Source organism: Pteropus medius, unplaced genomic scaffold, assembly GCF_902729225.1.
Source record: "Pteropus medius unplaced genomic scaffold, Ma_sr-lr_union100, whole genome shotgun sequence".
NCBI classification, from domain to species: domain Eukaryota; kingdom Metazoa; phylum Chordata; class Mammalia; order Chiroptera; family Pteropodidae; genus Pteropus; species Pteropus medius.
In genome coordinates, this window is record NW_024340849.1 from 10,664,859 (window position 1) to 10,688,030 (window position 23,172).

A 23,172-nucleotide genomic window follows, 5' to 3' on the forward strand; every position below is an offset into this window, starting at 1 on the left:
GCCCTCTATCCTTTTGCTCCTCTCAGAGCTTGGTGGAAGGTTTAGATACTCATACGATGATGTACTCCAGTGTTCGCTAAAGCCGTAGCATAAATACACGGCACGTGCTATATCTGTATGAAACAAATTAGTGTTTTATATTCTTCACATTGCGACATGAGTTTTATTAATTAGCAGATCAGCTTGAAGGTAGCCAGCCTTGAATTTGAATCTGGTTCTGCCCTGTGAGGGATGATAAAGTAGAAGCACATGTATATTGGAGGCCTGTTTATATTCCATGCGTATTATCCAAACACGTTATCTCGAGTCCTTAAAATAACCATGAAAGGTCTGCCGAATAATCCCTTTCATAGGTGGAAGAGGTAAAGCACAGGTGTGTTCATTTCCTAAGTTCCCACAGCTGGACATTTTTGCAGCTGGGATGCATTTGTCGACATTTTTCCAAAGCTTGTGTACTGTTCTTTTCCTGTAAGCCACAGTTCCTGTGTGCCCCTGGATAGGTTATTAACATCTCTGTTATTTAGAAATGGGAAATTTAGAAATTTAGTTATTTAGAAATGGGAAATTGTTATTAACAATTTCCCATTTCTAAAAATGAAGACGTGATGGTTAATTTGTTAGTTTGGCTGGGCTACGGTGTCCAGCCTTTTGATGAAAATTCAGTATAGATGCTGCTGTGAAAGTATCGTTAAGATGTGAATAACATTTCAATCGGCATACTCTGAGTAAAGCAGACTACCCTCCTTAATGTGAGTGGGCCTTGTCCAGTCTCTTGAAACACTTAAGAAAAAGGATGATGTTCTCAGTAGAGGAAGGAATTCTACCTGTACCGCAACATAGAAATTCTGCCCGAATTGTCAGCCTTCACACTCAACACCTCAGACAATATCAACTCACCACATTTTACTCTCTTTATCTGTCTTTTTGTCTACTGATATCTGTCTCTGTCTCTGCCTCCCTCTATACATATATATGTACATACATACAGATATACATACCTAAAACATACATATTTCTACTGCTTCTGTTTCTTTGGAGAACGCTAACACAGAGGTTAATCTAATAATAAAAAATGCTTATTTCATGGATATATAGATAAATGTTAAATGAGATGATCCATGTAAAAATACGTAGCGTCACCGACCACTCAGTAGAGTTTTATTATCCTGCTGCTTTTCTCTTTCCCTCCTGTTCTGTTTCATGTTTCTCGTACTTTTATTTCTCCTTTCTTTTTTGTTTCTCTCGTTACAAAACAGGTTCTTCAATGCATAAAGAATACATCTTTTAAAATTTACTGTCACAGCACAAATATTCTATTAAAAGTAGAGTGATATTACATGACTATTAGCGCCACAGTGACATTTACACGCTTACTTTCACAAGTGAGTAATGATCATCCATGTGCACCACGTGGCTGTGAGTAATCACTCCCTTCTAAAGATAAAGGTTGAAATGGTCTGTAGCCATCGTAAGTTATTCACTGTGCATGTACAGTTTCACTATATATATATCCCACAATGTTGTTCTGTCTCTATTTTCATTTAGATATCCCTCATTTTTATGCGACACATATTTTACGTTGGGAAACCATTTTATTATTGATTTTTTTCATTGGCTAAGTAGTATGGTAAATTTGACACTCAATTCACTTTTCCTTCTACAGAAAATTAGAAAACATCGGAGTTGTGAAGTCTCAGTATAAGTATCGAGGATGTGTCTAGGGATATAAGAGGAGGGAAATCAAGAGAGAGAGGAGGGAGGGAGAGATTTGAGAAGGCATCAGGAAGTGTTTTGTCACTTAAATTATTACCAGCATCTAATTATTGATATATGAAATTTCGTTTCCAAGAAATAAGACTTCATTACAGATACTCTTTGCAAGGCAGCATTAAGAAGTCAAGTGTAAGCTCCTTTGGGGCAGGGAATGTGTCTTGATAGCTATTGTAGTTTCAACTGCTCGCACATAAAAGGTGCTTAATAAATATTATGACTGGATAAATGATGCTAGAATCAATTCTGGAGTCTGAATTTGCTGCGTTCGATAAGAATGCAGATACAGTAGAAGTGTGGCGGCAGACACGGGGAAACAGATGGAGGGGAGAGCAAAGAAAACCGAGAGAAGCTTTATAGCAGAATGAACAAGCTTTACACATTTTATCATTCTGCCAAGAACAGAGCAGGATCTTGTCAAGCTTCCTATCTCCATTTAGCTCTTAGGTTTGTACTGTGTTGATGAGTCCACTGGCCAGCCAGCTACACTGCCAGTCATAGATGAACTGAGTGCAGCCCCTGCCTTCAGCCCAGGGGGGCAGGCAGCCTGTTTGTGTGGCAGGCAGCCTGTTTGTGTGGCAGGCATCCAGTGACCATACACCATGGCTTCCCCTGACTGAGGTCTTGCTCTCTCCAGCAAGTCCGATCTCCCTGCTCTTCCTAATGCAGTATCCGCACTCACTGCTCCAGTGCTATCCTGAAGGAGTTAATGCGGCTTCCATAAGGGGCCTCATTTAGAACCTGGCAACAGCTTAGCCACTGAAAGAAATATGGCTAATTGCATGCCAGGTGATCTAAATTAAAGTTAATAGTATATGTAATGAAATGTCCTTTCAGATAGTATGTGTAATTTTGAGTATTAGGAAGTCCTGGTAGGCTATTTTGTTTGTTTGTTTGTTTAGAAACTGGTCTAAAGATTTTTCCTTATATTCCTTCTTTTAAACAAAGCACCAGGAAAAGGTTATATGAATAATCATATTTTTAGCATAGCAGGCAGACTAAACATATAAAAAGTTATTAGTAATAGACTGTGAAAATATCTATCACAAAAATAATAACCAGAAGCTTAACATATATTATTTAAAAAGCTCATTCTTTTTTTGGTTAAAAAAAGTGTAACTCCCCTAAGACTTGCTTAAGAGGAGATAAAATTAGTTAGCATGCATATGGAGAAATATCCAACTAAGCTACGAAGAAATTAAATTTAAAGCATCAATGAAATTACCTCATATTCTAACTGTGTGAACCTGGAAAATTACTTAATTTCTCTGCGTTAAGTTTTCATCTGTTAAATAGGGTAAAAATAAGACACAGGGATACTATGACCATCTAATGCATTTTCATGCTTATAGTCATGATACATGAAAATTGCTGAAACACTACTTGGCTCAGATTAAGACTATACTTATTTGTTGTTATTATTATCATCCCAACATTTTAAAAAATGGTAATACTATATGCTGAAAAACATGCTGTGAAAGGTGCATATGCTCATATTGCAGCTATCAGTGTAAATGGGAATGACCTTTGTGGAAATCGATATGAAAATATGGTATAAGAGTTGTTAACCTTTATACTCTTGATGCAGTGTTTCCAATTAAAGCTTGTTTATCCTATAAAAGAAACTTCAAAGAGAACATGATAACTGCATAATTTGCATATCCCTCATACTATTTCAATGCTTTAAAATGTTTCTATGAAGGAATATTATGTACTCATCACAAATAATAATTATAAAGATTATTTAGTCAACTAAAAAACATTAGTATGATAAAGCAAATTAGACAAATAAGATACAAAATGATAATGTTTTATGATTTTTCATTATCACTAGGTCTTTTCCCTCACCCTTTTGGCTCTAGGAGAGAGGGCAGGGCAAATGCCTCCTCAGGAAGGAAAGGGAAAGGACATGGCGGACAGAGGAAGGAAAGTGATTTCCTGCCCCTCCCATTCTTGTAAGCATGGTCAGGTGGAGATAGAGTGGGCGTTAAGGGAAGTAAAGCGATGAGGCCATCCTGTCATTGTCTCCCACCTCCACCTCCGGCTGAAATCTTGGAGGGAGTAGTTATGATGAGATAGTGATGGAGAAGTCAGAACCAAAGAGCCTCTGTGCCCCACTTTGCATGGTGAGACAAGGGCAAGTCGGCCATACCTAAGTACTCTTGTGGCGCCATGATGCAGACCCAGCAGGATGAAGGTGGTGGTACAGTAAGCTTTGGCAGAGAGACACAGCTGTGAGTTAGAGTTACTAAGCCATCGTTCGCACCCATTGGCACAGAATGGGTCCAAAAGTGAGAGAACATGCCGTATGCACTTGTGAGAGACTAAGAAACTTGCTAAAATGAGATTATTTCATGAAAGGTTTGTCTTGAGGAAGAGATGATCTTGACACATAATCCATGAAAGGTTCAGTCCAACCAGGAGCTTACTTACCCCATTTCCCATTTAGAAAAAAAATACAGCTCGCTGCCAGCTTTAATTTAATTTTACATAAATATGCTCTTTGAGGCTGAAGCAAATCTGATTGGTTTAAAATGTGAAAATAAAATATAAAAACTGCTCTTTTCTAAACAGAACTTGTCTCTAATCCTGATGTAACAGAAATATTTACATAAATCGGATTCATCAAATGAATCTCTGGCTAAATGTTCGAGAACGATGTTCACATCACACATAGGAATGCTACGTTTTCTAGGATTTGACATTTTCAGCACTCGAGAATTACTATATTTTGTAAATATAAATACCACTACTAAAAAACAGAATGCTGTGAATAGAATGATGTCATTTGTTTCCAAAGACTATAGATATACTAGAGCGATTTGAAAATAATAATAAAAGTGAGGTGTTTCGTGGCTAACTTTGGGGGTAAGGTTAGGACTGTAATCCGCGAGTTACCTCGGGGTAAATGCTGCAGCCTCAAGAACTGCCAGCGAGTATTCTCGGGGCAAAAGGAAAATGGGTTAAGAGCTGTGACTGAGACACCTAGGAAGGTGAGTACTAAGGTGATATCAAAAATAGGGGAGGGTTGTCACATCGGTCTGAGGCAAATGAACAGATCACGCATGTGCCACTCCTTGCTCACTAGACACCAATGTCAGAGGCACTGGTCATGCAGAACAGCGACCCTCCTAAAGATGTTTATGTCCTAATCCCAGGCCCCTGGAAATATGCTAAGTTAGATGGCAAAAAAAGGTCATTGCAACTGTGACCGAGTTAAGGATCTTGAGATGGAAATTACCCTGGGGAGCCCAGCGTAACCACAGCAGCCCTCCGAGAGGTGAAGACAAGACTATCAGTCAGAGAAGATGTGATGATGGAAACAGAGGTCAGAGTGATGCGGCCACGAGCCATGGAATGCTGGGAGCTTCTAGAAACTGGCAAGGCAAGGAAACAGGTTCTCCTCTTGAACCCCCAAAAGGAACACAGCCCTGCCGAAACCTTGATTTTAGGGCTTCTGGCCTCCAGAACTCTAAAATAATATAGTTATATTGTTTTAAGCCACTAAATCTGTGGTAATTTGTTACAGCAGTGATAGGAAACTAATACAGAACCCAAGGAATAAAGCAGGTCAGCCTTCCTTCAGTGGAGACCGGCAGTGATCCGGAAGTCACCACGTGGACTTCATGTCTAGAGTACCACATGGACATGTGTGCCCATTGGTCCCCCAGACCCCAACCACCATGTTGAGGAGCAATAGAGTGGTGGGGGTACGCATGGGGGGAATCTAAAAGAGTATCCGGAAGATACCGACTGAGTAGACATAAACTCATAAATTGACAAGTGTACATTTTTCTTCTAGCTACTTATTCGGAGGAGGCTCTCAGGAAAATAGATCAGTCATAGAATTAAATTGAATAAGAGTGGGTAGCTACACTGCCATGATCACAAGTAATAACATAGCACTGACTGAATCTGCATCATATGTCCAGGACCATCCTGGACATGGTGCACGCATTATCTAAGTGGATGCTCACGATAATACTGTGGACAAGGTGATGTCCCTACCTTCATTTTTACAGATGCAGAAACTGAGGTATCAAGAAATTAAATACTTCGCCAAAAGTCTTGTGGTTTTTGAGCTGCTGAGTCAAAATTTGAACACAAACAAGCCCGAAAAGAAATACAGGAAAATGAAAACAGTTTGACTTATTCTGTTGGCAGGATTATAGATGTGTTCTTTCTGCTTTAATTTTTGTTAATGGCAAAATAAAGCCATGATCGTACTTCTTTTTTTTTTTTTTTTTTTTTTTTTGCTTTTTTCTTTTGCAATATATTGCAATTTCCAATCTGTGAACCAGTTGTATTCTGAAATTATCAGCCAGGGGAGTTTGAAAATAATGTGGTTTATAGACAGACAACATTGTATTTGAATCTCTGCTCCAGCACTTAGATGATAAATCGGGCAATTTAGTTAACCTTTCTGCGTTTCAATTTTCTCATTTATGAAATGAGAATAATAATACTTGTATCGAAGGCCTTTTTTTTTTAAAGTATAGTTCCTGAAATAAAGTCAGTCAACAAATGCTCTTTCCTCACCCCCACCCCCTGCAAATAAGTTTTAGTTTGATAGTTTTCAGAACCAGAAACCTGGTTTCCTAATTAAAACTATAAAACTCATGAGAGTTAAAATTGCCCATCAGCGAACAAATCTGTGTCACTCACAGGTTATTGGAAGTATTGTACTAGGAGTTGTGTTTCAGCTCTACGTACCTATTAGTACTAATATTGCTCCTGCAAGGAAGTGAAATCTGAGTTACAGCTCGTTATGACAAGGGCATGTGCTGTTGGGCCCCAGCCTTGGCAATGAACTCTCCATTGATGTTGAAAATGTACGTCTCGTGGTGAGTAGGAGTTAGGGAGGAGGGTAGGACAGAGCTTTTTCAAAAAAGGGTTCGGGTAGATATTTCTCGGGAATTTTTGTAAATTCTCTGTAGCTGCTCTAGAGAAGATAAATACTTTCTTATCTTCTGGTGGTTTGATCATGCTAGAGCTCGCTGCTTCCATCAGTGAGTTCTCAGGCCCCGGAACTGACTCTGTATGTCCCTCCTTGGCACACATAAGTCATTCATAGGATACAGCACTTACAGTGGATTCTCGGGCACAGTGCAATGTACAAAGCTTTTTGCCAAGCTTTATAGTCTGGTGCTATTTATGCACTTATCTTTGAGAACCCACACTGTGGCTGAGCAAACGTTACTGTTTAGCAACATGGATATAATTAATTAATCAGGACATTATTTATCGTTGAGTGTTTTATGTATTTTACATCCAAAGCTGCTCTGTTTGAAATGATGTTAAAAGTGTATTGGGTTGAGGGAATAGGAAAAAAAAGAAGAAATCATCAAGCGAATAAATAAATGCATTCAGCCATACGGCCAGTAATAAACTGAGCAAAATTAAAAAGCATGAGAACAGGAAGAAGCACAGTTAGATATGATCTGAAAAGAGAGAGAGGGTTGACGGAGTGCTGATCGATCATGCTGTCTCAGGCAGTCCTCCAGCAATGAATTCCGGTATTTCTGCTCTAAGGTCATTGCCATGAATTCATAAGAGAAAGAAGGTAAACAGAGCAATTCTGTTTCATTAACACACACACACGCACACACACACACATACACACACACGCGCGCGCGAATATTTTCTCTCCTCTGCCATAAAGATCTGCTACGTCCCCAAAATCTTAGGTTTGCATCATCAAATGAGCTTTTCTTTTTCTTTTTTTCTTTTTTCCCTCTGTTTGTGCTGTTGTCTTTATCACTGTGCTTACATTCCTTCAACGGAACAACTTATTCATGTGAAACCATAAGGCATAGAATGAAGAATATCCCACTCGTAATGCTTATCTACAGTGAAAACATGACAAAAATAATGAGGACAAGACTCATAAAAATAATACCAGAAAGTTAGTTTTAATCATTTGAGAGATCAGTGCTCTCTACCATTTTTTGCTCAAAGCATTATTTCTGACAACTGCTTTAGTAAATCTTGGACAGCTGGCATTTGAGTTGATTACCTAATAGTTTGCGGGGCACAGCTATGGAATTAGAGCATTAGAATTTAGCAGGCTTAACACACAAAAGTAATCATCCGCATGAGTCCGAGAACTGGGGATGAAACTTGTCCTGTGCACACATCCGGGTCCTGACTGTTGGAGGAGAAGGAGCAATCCCCTATCAAGAAGATTAGCCCCTGGAGGCTATAGGAAAGTTTTCAGTGAGTCTTGGATTAACACTAAGCCCCAGAGTTAACAGCTTGATATAATGCAGCCAATTTCCCACCTACATCACCAGCTCACACCAAACTACATAGCTGGTGAGTAAGCCCAAGGAATCTTCAATCCACACCCGCATCCTCTCATGAATCTTTGCCTTCCCAAACCTGCTTTGTTTGGGGACAATGTGAGGACGGACACAAGAAACTAGGACTGGAAATATTGAGGGGAGAATTCCTAAGAATAAAGTGTTTATTTTTTCCTCCTTTATAGCTCTTCTGTCAAAAGGCCATTTTGATACTGCAAATATTTTGTAAATGATGTGATAATTTGGGGAGAAATTACTTTTAGGACATGTACATGCGTTTTAGTTAACCAAGAAATGATAACTAGATAAAGGAGAGTTAGCATGTCAGGACTACAACTTTGAATTTCTTTATTTCAAAGAATTATGTCTCCGCACTCCTGAAAACAGGATTAGGGGTGAGTGTGCATAAGTTAAAAGCATTCGAATAGAATTCAGAAATCCCCTGGCTGCTTTATCTGCATGGCATGGAACATCTGGTATCTGGAAGTTCGGGTTATTGTTCTGGTTCTTTTTTCCCCAGATATTTTGTAGTTTCTGAATATCACTGAGTCAAGTTCACAGAAAATTTAGGATGAAATAGGTAACATATTGATAATGCCTCCAGGTGTTTTTAGCCTGTTTAAAAGAAGGAAATTAGTGACGCTAACTTTAGGATCCGGGATCGAAAGACTACGAAGTCATCTTCATATCCCATTTTTTTTCTTTAGCCACTTTGGGGATCTTACTAACTCCTGGGAGGTCCTGTTTGTTGAGTAGACAAAATAGAAATGGAAGGACTGAAGACAGCCAGACAGCTGTTTTAAAAGGGTCCCCAACTTAGCAAAGCCATGTGGGCATTGACAGGGGAATGTTTTTCTCAATCAAGGCTTTTATTACTCTCGCTTTCCATACTGTTTTCATTTACGTTAGAAATAAAAAGATAGGAGAGATGACAAAACAATGATCAGAAACAACCAACTAAAGAAATGAAGACCAAGATGTAACAGCAGCAGAGCTTTGACATTTGAGCGTCATCGCAGAATGAGTAGAATTTCCCAGAATGTTCCTGGGTCACGTGTTCTGCACTCTGTGCTGGATGCCAGGCTGGGCGATGCCGATTCCATATGGAGTTCCCGGCAGCTCCAGGCGGATGGGCGGAGGTGGAGCCAGAGCTGCCTGACAGAGGGACCTAGATGTTAAGAGGCAGCTGGGAGATCATGGCGCAGGGCAGTGGGCATTATGTTATTGGTGCTTCCAGTGAGAAAAGTGGCGGAGATTAGTTCGGAGATGAAGCCGTGTGAAGGGACCGGAAGGAAGGAGCTCCTGGGAAAAGGCACAGTGCGTTTCTGACTCTTACCATTGTCACTTTTATCCCCCAGGACGAAATACTTCCTCTTTAATGATGATAATAACAAAAGGTAGGCAATAAATGATATGGACCCAGAGACTTCACATGAGAAACTTCTCAGAAGCTCCCCTGTGATCAGGAAAGGGACTCAAATCACACGACAGCATTTCATTAGGTATAAACAGGCTAGAAGAAAACATCCGCGTCCCACGCATTCCTTCACGCAGCGTGTTCGCAGAGTGTTTGAGGGCCGGTTCCGCAGGCTGGACCGCAGGCCTAACGATGTGGGAAGCAAGTAGAAGGAGAAGATAGTTCTAGAAGGCATGGAGGTGGCATCAATCAATGCAAATAGGGCCGTTAAAAATATGCAGGCATGTGAAAACTTCCATTCGTGCTGTTCATATTTTAACATCTGTTATTTGAAGGTGCATTTAGGAATTAAGATTTAAAGCACTCAAAAAAAAAAAAAACACCTCCAAAAGATCCATATGGGCAAATTAAATTCCAGAGTTCTGCAGAAAATACTCGCATCATTAATGTCACCAGCTGAGGAAAAATTTAATTCCTTAAGCTGAGAGGCGAGCAAAAGCCGCTGCTCTGGTTCCCCGACTGCACGAAAGCGCGATACACTGAGCCCAGCCCGCTGTCATCACGTTATTACATCAGGTTTCCAGGCAATTAGTCTCGTGTAACGTCACCAAACCAGCAGATTTTCCTTTCCCTGCACCTCTAGAAATACCTTAAATGCTGTAGGACAGATGCTACAGATTTATATTAATAAGTGTGATTCATGGAAAACATATGAATTTATTTGGGTTTTAGAAAAACACAATCTTCTTCCTTTATGAATTAAAATTTTTGATCTGCAGTTATCAAACCTAGGTGACGGGCTGAATTCATCGCTATTTCTTTGTGACATGGTACAATCAGATGAGAAAATGGAACGATGGCTGTCTCAGTGTTTATCAGGGTGCCAATATAACGTGGAATCGGCATCAGACGCGCCCTCTGGATAGAGAATGCACAAATGTAGATAGTGTAGAGAACTCACTCTATGACTCTTGGATCCCTCACCAGGTTCAGTGTATACACACAGGACAGGGTGGGAAGAAAAAAGGAGTTGCAGAGAGACTTCTTGTCCAGGCACTGCTCTGATGCTAGGTCTCACCCCCAAGTCTAAGGAGGGGCTTCCGTGGGATCTCTGTGTTCTCTGTGGTCTGGAGACATGCGTGGCTGGGCTCTCCTGTGCCTGTGGGAAAGGGTTTCTCTGCTCTCCTGGTCTCTGTCAAGGCAAGGCAAGGGGTGAGTAGGTGTTTCTCATGGACCAAATTGTGGGTTACAAGAAGAGAGACGGGAAGGTTTGCCTTGGCTCTGGTAGCATAGTACCAATTGGAGGAACAGAGGGTCCCCAAAAGCAAGAATCTAGAAATCAGTACTGGATCCTTTGGGGATGAGGAAGGAATCACAAGTTGGCTCTCAGCGTCAACTTGGGTGAAGGGAACTAAAGTCAGAGAGGCTGAGGAGGGGTTACCCAAAGAGCCTGCAAAGAGAGCACAGTGCCTTCGCTAAACCTGCAAGGCCAGGGTTGCACAGAGCCTGTGTTCCGTAGTATCCATGAGGTCTTTCCAGCTCTCCCAGCTCCTTCCAACACCTGATCATAGAGATAAGAAACGGGCTAGCAAACAGGGATGGCTTGAGGGGAGGGATGATTATAGAGTCACAGGGCTGAGAAATCGAAAAGGAAGGAACTTTTGTATCTCAGGATTCTAGCTCGAGGCTGGGGCAAGTTGCCAAGAGAGGGTTGTTTCCCGTCAATTAATTAATTAATTAATTATAAATTAGGTTTTTAGAAATGAGACTGGCCATTCTCATTTCTGAATGGGGTTGCATTTCCACAGGATCCTAGGGCTGTCTGATACTTGAGAGTGAACAGAGAGGTCATGACTCTGCTGGGACTCGTATCCTGGAGCAGCTGAAGGCCATCCACATTGAGTGAGGCTTGTAGCGGTGGTGGCAGATAAAAATAAAGCTGTATTTTGATCGTAAGGAGTTGTGTTGCCTACATCTAAAGACCTGCTCTGGTTGAAATTGCTCTGGTTGTTTACTGCTCGTCCTTGTGGAGTCGTGCTTCATAGGACGTTGGCCTGCTCAATTACAAGGGGACCGAGCTGGTCCAGTGCCACATGGTGCCATATTAGAGCTTGAGACAAAAGAAAACAATCAGTAATACTGATCTTGTCGTTCTTTAAAATTCTAATATTTTACTCATCTTGGATTTATCTGCATTAACTTCGAGTTTTAAAAATATGTAGAATATTATTTATTTTTGAATCAGGATTTTGGTCTCTCCTTATATTTTGTGCCTGAGAAGGGTGTCTTCGTGTCCCCTTAGTCCTGGCCCTGTTTGCAGCAGTTACATTTTCCAGGGGAAGAAAACATGGTTTCTGTTATTTGTAATAACCATCTTTTTCTCTCCCTTCCTCTCTCATGATCATTTTGCTGCCAGACATTTTTTCTTCTCTGGACTTCTCCGGAGACCTTCACTTTCCAGTCCATCCACGTGTGTCTCTCTGGGCATCGACCCCAGTAAGTGACTTCAGGATTGCTGCTTGGTATAATGTTACAATTACAAATGTGGCCAGAAGATAATAGAAGTTTTTTTTTTCCCCCCTCTAATAATAGAAGTGTTTTAATTAAATGCTCTGAAACAGAGGTTGGCAAACTTCTTCTGTAAAAGGCTAGAGGGGAAATATTTTACATTTTGCAGGCCATACAGTCTCTGATGAACTACTTAGCTTTGCCGTTGTAACACCACAGCAGCCACAGACTGTACGTGAATGAATGGGTGAGGTTTTTCCAATAAAACTTTATTTACAAAAACAAGTGCAGGGAAGACTGGGCCCAGAGGTCCCAGTTTGCAAACCCTGTTCTAATCTGTGATGCTCACATCATTCCACCCTTTTCTTCACGCCCCCCTCTCTCCACCATCCTCCCTGAAGCAACTTAGAAAGGAATAAGAATGTTTAGGATAATTGCTTTTAGGGATGATATTAAGTTGTGGTTTTTTTTTGTTTTTGGTTTTTTTTACTACGGGAGAATTTAGTTCGCCTGATTTTAAATTAATCTAGGGCTGATATGTAAACTCTCATCAGATAATAAATGGGCAACCTCTTTTTTTAATAACAGCTACCATTTATTGAGTTTTACCCTGGACAAGTCCATATGTATAGATTATATACATTAATCTTTAAAACAACTGAACAATTGTTATCATCCCCAATTTAAAGATGAGATAATAAGGGTCAGAAGTCACGCAACTTGCCCAAGGTTGCAGAATCAGTGTTGGGTGGCTGTGAAATAGGAATCAAGTCTCTCAAACTTCACGGTCACCGCGGCCCTGAGGCTGTCCACTGGAGTCCGCCTGCTGCGACCAGCACTTGGAGTAGCTTAATTAGCGTCAGTTTTGGACTAACTGGGAAGGAAAAAATGGGGAAGTCGTGGCCTCGAATGCTGAAAAACCAGCCAGAGATGGGATCGGCGACCAGGGGCACAATTATTTTGATGACCTCGCACAGAAGGTTGTCTGAGGATGAGTTTTGATTCTGTGTGGCCGAGGGAGCGCAAATTGGGGCTCAGACACTTTCTTGTTGAAGCTGGTACCTTGTTTCTTACTTAACCGTGAAGGTGAGTAACTCTGAACCCTTGCTGGAGTGCTCCCCAAGGGGCCGCCCCTCACCTTTGCTGATCACCTTAACTCTTTTGGTGGAGAAGTAGATTGGCTGGGCCAATCTACTTCTCGGGCTTAAGTCTGCACTGGCAACCTTCAGCATTACTGGAGGGGCAAGAACTAAGAACAGCTAAAGGATATATTGATCTCTGTGTTTAGGAAAACAAGACACCCATTTATATAGGCATATGTACACACACGCGCGTGTATGTCTGAGAGTGAGTTATGTGTGTACTAGTGCAGTCACATATTCTTCGGTAAGTATTCTGCTTTTTTTGAATATACAGACCTGCCTTTTAGAATTAGTTATTGCAAGCTTTTTACTTTTCAAAATATTAGATATATTCATCTACGGACTCATTTTATCTGGCATATAAAGATAAGTTTAAGCTTCAATTGAAGTACAAGACCACATTGGCCTGCTTTACTCTCTCTATGCATAGCAGGAGGATGGGGAGCAAGGTATATATGCCCCTGTATACCTAAATGCAGGCATTGTTCTCAACTTTCTTACAGTAAAGCTGCTAGTTTGTGTCACGTAGAATAAGGAAGAAAAGTTTTAACTGGTTGCTTTAAACAGATCGCTGTGATCTTAAAGGGCTATTCATATGTCTGCTGAAACCCTGAGGATTCAGGAAAATGAATTTGTGAGATTAATTGGGGTAATATTTCTGAAGAATAAAAATTTGGGCCAAATATAAGTTCCCAAATAAGAGGAAATGCCAGAGCAGTGAATACTTCTAGCTAGTTGGCTCTGTGATGTGCCTAAACTTTTAAAACTCTCCGGTGGCGGAGAAGGTCTTGTAAAAATACACTGCTGATTGTATTAACATGAATATCTTAAAATATTCATTTTTCTGTTTTAACATTATAGGGCTACTTCGATAAACACAAAGCAAAACACCATCTCATAATTAGTTTAGCGATGGCCAGGCTATTTTGTGAACATGTTTCATGCAGCTTGTACAACAGTTCAAAGCCTTCCGTTGTTTAATTTTTTTCTTTTTTGATTTAAACACTTTGTGTTGATGCTACCTTTTAACTCTGGTGCCTACCTAATTCTGAATACATTTCCCCTAAAAAATCTTTTAACTAGTAGCAAAATGATTTTCAAATAAGTGTGAACAAATTAAACATACTAAAGAAATGTCTCAATATTTTGCAAATTCATATCCAGCATTCTCTGGTTTCAAATATTTGCCTTTCTTCTCTCTCTCACCAGAGACCAATAAGAACAAATAGGAAGCATGAGGGAGTTGATACCCCAGTGGAGTTTTATTCACTCTCAGGAAAAAGATTTTTCAGATTAGTAGGACTTGGTCAAGTTTTATTTTATCTTATATTTCTTAAATTCATGACAGAATTCTTATAATGGTCCAACACCGTGTTCTTCATATTCACCGCTCATCTCTAAAGAGTAACGGATTCCACCATCAGTCTATGCCTTTGTGTGCTCTGTGTCTTCCTGCCCCAAGCGTCTTCCTGCCTCTCACAGTGTTTGAAATTCCTGTGGTTGGGTTCTCCCACGCGTCCGTGTGGCTGGTAACCTCATTTACTCTAAACGTGTTCCCTGCAAGAACCAATCACTTCACTTGATGGAGATCATTATCAAATCTAAATCGAGTCATTTATCAGCTGTATTGGCTAAATGGAGACTCTGAGCCAATAGGAACTAGAAAAGGAAAATTGTAATAGTGCAGATGCTTCTCTGTAGGTGAGCATCCGGTAGGGCAGGTGCAGGTGACGCTTTGTGGGAGGAGCCCTCAGTTGCAGCGGAGGAGTTGGTGGTTTGAAGAGCGTGGGGCGAGTTTGTATGTGTGTCTGTGTGCGTGTGTGTGTGAGCATGAATTCTCATTTCTGTATATTTTGTTTATGTTATAGAAATATCCTTGGGAGTCTTCTTTCATTCCTCTGTATTTAGGCTTAAAGTGTTTGTGAGTCACCAGAGGACAGATAAATCTCCAGGTTCAGGAATTGTGACACAAGACTAGCTAGACACTCTGCTTTTGCTGAAATTATCCATTGTTCTTGATGGCCCTTTCATGGGGTGACAGCACTGGGAATGTGGCATTTCTCCTTTTGGTCTGGATTTCTTAGGCTTCTGTGTTAAGAACTAGGAACACAGGGAAGACTGGAGGCTCATGACCTTCCCTCTGAGGCTGTAGGCCCACATCTGGAATTAATCCATCAGTGAGCATGCAGAAGGCCACAATGGGAGGAAGGCGGGAAGACCGATAAACAAGACAGTTCTGAAATGAGGCAGCATGAAGGTGATTTTTTCTGCTAAATAAAGAAGCTATCTCAGGATCATGGATTGATTCTGGGACTGAAGTCCCAGGCAAATCTTTAGAAGCGAAAATGAACCCAGCATGGCGGTGAGAGATGAAACAGACTGCTCCATATCCTCTCCTCTTTCCTCCAAGACTCTTGGGCTATCCTCTGTTGCTAAGCTCCTTCTTAACTTGAAAATGTCTTTCGATCCTTCTCCCTCTCACCTGAATGCCTTACTCATTTGCCCACTCAAGAACTACACTTACTAGAGCTAATGCGTGGCAGGCAGCGCTCCAGCTACTGGAGGAGGAAATAGATAGCCCAGCTCAGAACACCCGATGGTATTTTTTGTGCTCAAGACCTACCAGTGAATCCTTGGCTCTTCACTATTATTCTCAATATTTTTCTTGAGCGCTAAATTTGTGAAAGAGCAGGCCACACCGACTGTACTTCTTCAACTTGTATGTATTTCTCAATCCAGTTCATTTAACTCTAGTGTAACTGCAGTTAACTCAAGTCACCAATGAGCACCTCGATGTCAAGTCCACAGTCATTTTTGAGCCGTTGCCCACTTGGCTTCCTCACTGCACTCGGCACTACTGGTTACTCTCTTTTTCCTGAAACTCTGCTCCTCTGGGTTCTCCTCTCTTATCACCGCTTCTTATTATTTTTGTTCGTTTTCCTGTCAGCCCTTTTATTGTTCACAGACTTAAAGATTATGTTATTGTCCCTCTTCTTTGACGTACAGACTTTCCTAGAAGATCTCACTCACTTCAAAGTCCATATAAGGATAATTAGCACGTAAATCATTGCCATTTATTGGGTTCATACACAATCCAAGATGATTTATATTAATTATGTTACGTAGCTATACCTATTTTATGATACAGATTGTATAATATATATTCATATACATTAGCTTAGTTCTTTCATAAAGCATTGGAAATCAACACTATTCTCTCCATTTCGAAGTTGGGGAAGCTGAACCTCAGAGAGACAGCGATTTGTTCAGTGCCACACAGCCAGTGAGTGGCAGAGCTAGCGTGTGGCATCCTGTCCTGTTTGCAAAGCCTGTCTTCTTTCCATTGGGACACGTTGTACCTCAGTGTATTGTCTCTTTTAAAACCCACTTTCGTGTTTTTGATTGCTCTCTGATGTTCACGCCCTCAGTTAAGCAAACACTTCTAGGATGCCCTTGTGTGCCAGACATGGGCTAGGGACAGAACGTAGAAGGGATCCAGTCCCCCTTAGGGACTTTCATTTCCTCAAGGAACTAAATTGCATTCTATTAAAAAAAAGTTGTCTTCTCCTTCACTGGCCTGATAGATCTGCAGGTTTCTGGTATCTCCGCCTTGGCTCCACAGCAGCCTCAGCGGTGAGCTCTGTGAAAAATCCAAGTGCCTGGCTTTACTGCCAGTCTTGCTACTCTATAGTGTCCCATAGGCTGGCCAGGGCGTCTGTATTTTTATAAAACTCCCCAGGGGAATTGACATATGGATAGGTTAGTGAACCATGTTTATGTCTCAAATCATGGCATTATCCGATCCCTTAGAGTTACTCTAAGAACTTTTCCTTTTTAACTCCCTCCCCATATTCGGCTAGTCCCAATGTTCTGAAGATGCCATTTCTCAAGTCATTCTTGAAGACATTACCTTCCGTTTGTTCTTTCATTGATGTTACTATATTTCAGACCCTGGTCATTTTTCCTAGGTCCTGAAATAATTTTTTTTAATGAACTTTTTGCTTTCTCTCTTGACTAGATCTGTACTCCCATCAGAATGATATTTTGAGAATTCATATTTAATGATGTTATTACTCAGCTCAAAACCTTCAAAAGTACCTGTTAGAATACATTCCAGATTCTGCAGCTTGGTATTTAAAGCCTTCAACACTGTGTTTGTTTCTAATACATGTTTACAACCTTGTTCCATATTTGGCCTTATATCCTTCCCTGGTCCGGACCCTCCTGGAATATTCTTTAATGAGCAAACAAAAGAACAGATTTAGGATCTAGCCACACAAACTATTCCACTATTTTCTGCATATGCAGTGGGACAAGATTGTATGCGACTGTCAACACAAGTAGCAACTATTTGCCACTGTTAGAAGCATTTTGAAGTACCTCGCTCGCTAGGTAAAGGATTCCTTTTATACCCAGAGGATAGTATTATTCTCACTGTTAGAATTCATTGATTTTACTGTGATGAACTCAGGTTCCAACAGAGACTGGGTGATCAGAACAATTATCCCTCCCTCACAGTTCTTACGGAGAGGACTGGGTTAGCGACTACATCTGAATTAGTCACTCACTTCTCTTAGAAGGAAAGAAGCACTGCATTTGGGCATTTAGCAGCCTACGTCTGCCTTCTCCCTTGTGCTGGATGATGCCTGAGCTGCAGCCCTTCTGCCCATAAACAGTGCCCAGCACGGTCTGATGTGCATTTACACAATATTAATATTCTATCAATTATCATATTAATTATATGAATATATTAATATAATATAGCAATATATCATTCATTATAATTAATTAATAATATTATGTAATTATATTAATATATTAATATAATTATATTAATATATTAATGTGTGTATACACACACACACACACACACACACACACACACACTCAAAAGAATCAGCTGTCGTCTCCCACTTTTTCATAGTAATGCTGATGTTTATAAAGGAGGTCGATTGTATCTTTGAGATTTTGCCTAAGTGGCTTGTACAAAATTTCCTGCTATGGCTCCATTAGTCCCTTTGTGACTGTGGAAGACCGATGATGAATGAGAAGGAGACTCCCATTGGTTTGAAACAGTTTAATAAATGTGTTTTACATCATTTAAGAGTAAATCCCAAGTCTGTGGGACTTATAATATGGTGTGAGCATTTGAATATTGAATCAATGGGCCTAGAATCATCTCTCTAGTAAAGACTTAAACCCCTCTGGGTTCAGAGGAAGATGTATAGACACATGACACATTCATTTAGTTGTAAGATATTCTGTGCAAGAGAGAAGGCGTTCCTTCAAATGCCAGCTGAAACAGCTGGTTTCTACCCTGATACAAGTGACCAGATTACCTTTTTCATTACCTTTGCATGCCAAACTCAGGAAGTTATTAATAGACATGAAATGATCCAGTCTTTTTTAACATCCAGCCACTGTACTCATCTCATGACCTCTTGCTGCAGAGAATTCCATATACCCGACTAATGAAGTATTACCTATTATTAGATCTAAATTTACTGCCTACTAATTTCACTGAGCGTCTCTCTGCTCTCATATTATAGGAGAGGATAAAAGGGAAAAAAAACTCATTCTTTTTCACTGTGCCCTACATTTTTTTTTGGAATCTCTTGTATAGTTTCCTTCCTTTTCTTATTTTCATGCTTAAAAATTTGTTGGTTCGTATTTTGAGGAGGGAGGATTATTAATGTGCCTTTTCAAAAGCGGAAATGTAGTAACAAAAGACCTTTCTCATATTTACGTCTGAAGAAAACAAAAATCAAAAAACAACAATTGTGCGTTAATGCAGATTTATTTCCGGGAGCTTCGAACAGTTTATTGTGGCAGATCAGCATGCCTATTTGCTGGTTTTTAATTCTGTCTTAGAAAATGTCTCTTCTGTCTTTTGGCAGGTTGTCAACCACCATTAGGGGTCTCCGGTGATGTTTCATTGTTCATTCCATGTCTTTTATTTCCCTACTAAAACTTTGGCTGCCTATAAAGTGACTTTGATGCTCTTTTTTTGTTTGTTTGTGAACAGGCAGAAAGGTCTATCGCTTTGTAAAGAGAAAGATGGCAAAGGGAGACTTGTGATTGAAACATACTTGAATTTTAACCACGACTTCTAAAGCCTTCATTATGGTAAAGCCAGTAGAACAAAGGACTGGATGTTTTGTTACCTTCCTAGGATATGGGAAGCAAAGATGTTATGGGGTCCTTTGGTGGCATCCTTCTGTCTGGCATTTTTTAAAAATAATTTTTATAAGAAGACCCCTATTATATTTTACTCTCATTTGATCCTCTGTAAAAAGCAGAAAGGGGCTGGAGTAGAGGAAATCTCAGATTACCAGCTTTCTCTCTGTTAAGTCCCTCATCCCTAGAAAGTGCTAGACCATCTAGAGGTTGTATTGCTGTGAACTCTAAACAGCCATAATCCAGCAGGAGCCATAATGAATTTGAAGAAAATGGTTCATTTCGCTAAAGTCAAAATTTCTTTGTCTCATCATCAAAGGGTACTTATCCTTTTCCTCTACCTGGTTCTGAAACCTGTAACCCACATAATATTGACCATCAGTGATATTCCCTCCTACCATTGCCTAAAAGACATGCCATTGTTCTACCCGAAGTGGGGTCCCTTCTCAGGACCAAGAGGAGCCACCAGTTCAGGGGAATGCTGAGCTTACAGAGTAAGTGCAGTTGAGAGAAGACCACAGACAGAGAATCTGGTTAAAGAGACAGAGCTGCAGTATTCAGCAGCCTTGTGGCACTAACTGGGATCTTCCATAAGGGCGTTGAAGCAAAGATGGATGTCCTAGCGTGGAGCAGTATATATGGGATTAGGACAAAATGGATCCGGGGGGATTCGGTTCCAGTTCAGAACTATCAAGGAGGTATTTATAGTTGATGGCTCCTGGCCAGGTGCCTTAAGGATTTGCTACAGGTGGCTTCCTGATCTACATTTCACTAGCTCTCTAGTGTTATAACAAAACTGTTCTTACCTGAAACTCCTAGAAAGGTTTCTGTGAACTTCATCAAACCCTCCTGATAAAGCATTTGATACTGGAAATAGGGTGCTGCTTTAACAATGACCTGAAATACTTGGCGGTTGCTTAATTGGGTGACAGGCGGTGAAGAAATGGATTTGGGAGGCTGAAAAGATGGTGGCACATCTTGTGGAAAATATTTTAAAGCTTATCTACTCTCTGTTGAGAGGTAGACTTTGCACCTTCTCAGCTTGTAGCTCACAGGGAAGAGTCTGGAAAACAGAATTGTAGTAGTATGTCCTTGCAGCTGTCTACAAGTTGTATAGTTGTGTTTTAGCTGAATTGGCAAGGTATTCAGGAAAGAATTACATAGTTTGTAAGCAGACACAAAAAAGATAGAGAGCTTCCACAAATTCAAGGCCTTGAATTTTGGAAAAACCTATTGCTCCTAGGGACTTTAAAAAAAGGCTTTGAGTGACTAAGTCCAGTAAAACTTCTAAGCTGAATCCAGTGACTCAGGGAAAAGGTCAGGTTAAGGATGTGGCTCTTTTTATTATTTCATATAACCTCAGAATAGTCATCATTACATTGAAAACTATGTTTGGAAAGAATTTTGGTTGTAGTTACTGGCACAAGGAATTGGCTGAAGGCGAATGATTTAGAAGCCTAAGTTGCTGAGAGAATTACATTGACAAAGAATCCATGAGCCTTTACTAATAAATAACCTTTGTTCAGTGCTTAGGACAACTGTTGATCTCCAGCCTTCCATGAACAGAAGATAGACTTCGAAGGCTATGGAGGCCCTTAGGTAAAGGATGCTTCCACTCCCCATCTCCCTCACATTTCAGATATTGCCGAGGAGGATAATGACTAAGGAAGAGCCCCCAGGACTGTGAGCCAGGAGCTACTGTGGCTAGAAAGCAGAACCAGGCCCTACGTTGGGGACCTCTCCTGTTCCCTGGTTGGGGGCAGAGACTAAACAAATTCTGCCAGAGGGACATAAAAATTGCTGTGATGAAGTGGCTGTTTTGTGTCTGCATTCTTCTCCTTTGGATGAATTCTGTCCTTGCTCCAATATTTTATATTGGGAGAATATGTAGGGAGCTCGAAGCTTCCATTTTTAACCCAAAGATTGCCAGATTCAGAGGCCCCACATCTAGACCACATGGAGACTAATGCCAGTTATTTTGTGATCTTGGACTCTAAGCTGGATATAGTGATGAGATGGGTTTTCTCCCTTGGGAAAGGGGTGAATGAGTTCCATAAGTGGGAAACCAAATGAAAATGCCTGGGTAGATACTTTTCGAATGGGCAGACTGTGGCAGAAATGATGTGATATGTCATCATACACATTTCCTCTTCATAGGCAGTGAGGATATCTAGATTTCTAGGTTATCTTGCACTTTGGGTCCATGGGATGGAGTTCTGGATAATGGAATGTCCTTCAAAGATACATGAGCCGAGAGATTCTCCAGCCACAGTGGTTAGAGGTTTCCCAAAGTGGTGGGAGCTGAATCATAGAGCTACTGCCAGGATTGCAAATGAACCTTTGCTGTGTTATTTCACTGAACGTGTCCTGTCTCGACTCCTCTACCACCCAACTGAAGCTAAGTACTTGCCGCTCAGAAGCACCTGATTACATCGTTCTGTCCCAAAATAAACAACTCGAGCTAAAGGTGTGCCACTTTGTGTACATCTACCCAACTTCCTCGCTCCCGTAGCTACATTACGCATATGCTTCATGCACATCCTTGGATGAATATTACCATTTTTATTTTCTCATTATTTTAAATAAAACATTAGAGTAAAAACTGGCAGAATATCGAAATGATTACTCAAACCACTGTAGAGACATCGTGCAACCTAAATTGTGAGCTGGCAGGACAGGCCCAGTGAATACTCATTCGCCAGCGTAGGTATAAGGAACAATTCAATGCATGAAAGGCAGTTAAAAGATACCCTTGCATAAGGTGTCAAATTGTGTTTTTAGTAAAAAACAAAGACTGCCTCTAAAATAAATCATGTATTAATTGTTTTGCAGGGAGTGAAATCAGTAATTTTCAAAATATTTTATAACTTTCTGGAAGGCTTGGTTTAAAAACCTCTCTAGGCACTGCAATGCATAGAAACTCAGCTCTCTCCAGTAGAACTTTCTGTAGCGATGGGAGTGTTCTATACCTGTGCTTTGCTGTATGATGGCCGTAACCACATGTGGCCACCGAACGATTGAAATGTGGCTAAGGCAACTGCAGAACTAAATTTTTATATTATTTATTTTTATTAATTTAAATCAAAATTGTCTCATGTGGCCAGTGGCTACTGAATTGGACAGCATAGGTATAGTGCTTACTTGCCTATTACAGTCAAGAGCCTGCTGCTCAAAATGGGAAAAACCAGGTAAAATACATAGAACATCTTCCAAGGCTTATTTTTTCCTGGATATCTACACATTATACAAGTCAACTTTAACAGCCATTTTACAAATCATACTAAGAATTAAGACAACAAAACACAAGTGTAGATTTTGTTTGTTCGTTTGTTTGTTTTTGTAAAATAAAGGTTGGGAGGTTAGCTCAGGCGCACACACCCTACACACAGTTTATAGAATAACAACAAACTTGTCTTTATTTTTAAAAATGAATAATTAATTTAGAATCCTAAGACTCATTCTCAGTTGGGGAAGGAATATAACACGGCCAGGGTAAACACAGACAAATCATCTGGCTGTTGATGAACTGATCCATTTTGCAGAGAACATTATAGCTGTTTCTTTAACAAGAATCAGAGTGGTTGCTGTCCCACGCGGGTTGGGGACATTAAGTGTTACGAAGCTCTGACTATTAAAGAGTTGCAGGTCATATTGATTTACAGTCTCCTCAGCTTCTTTTCCCCCATGAGGGGCCATTTGAATATATTACGTTGGAACCAGCTGCTAAGGAGAGAGTGGAGAATGGTCACTGCTGTCACGTAGATATTTGATAGGCACCTGAGACTTTGCCTCGCAAGGGGCAAACCAGCAGCCCAGGTCTAATTCTAAGTTCTCTGGAGGTTTTTTTTCCTTCTTC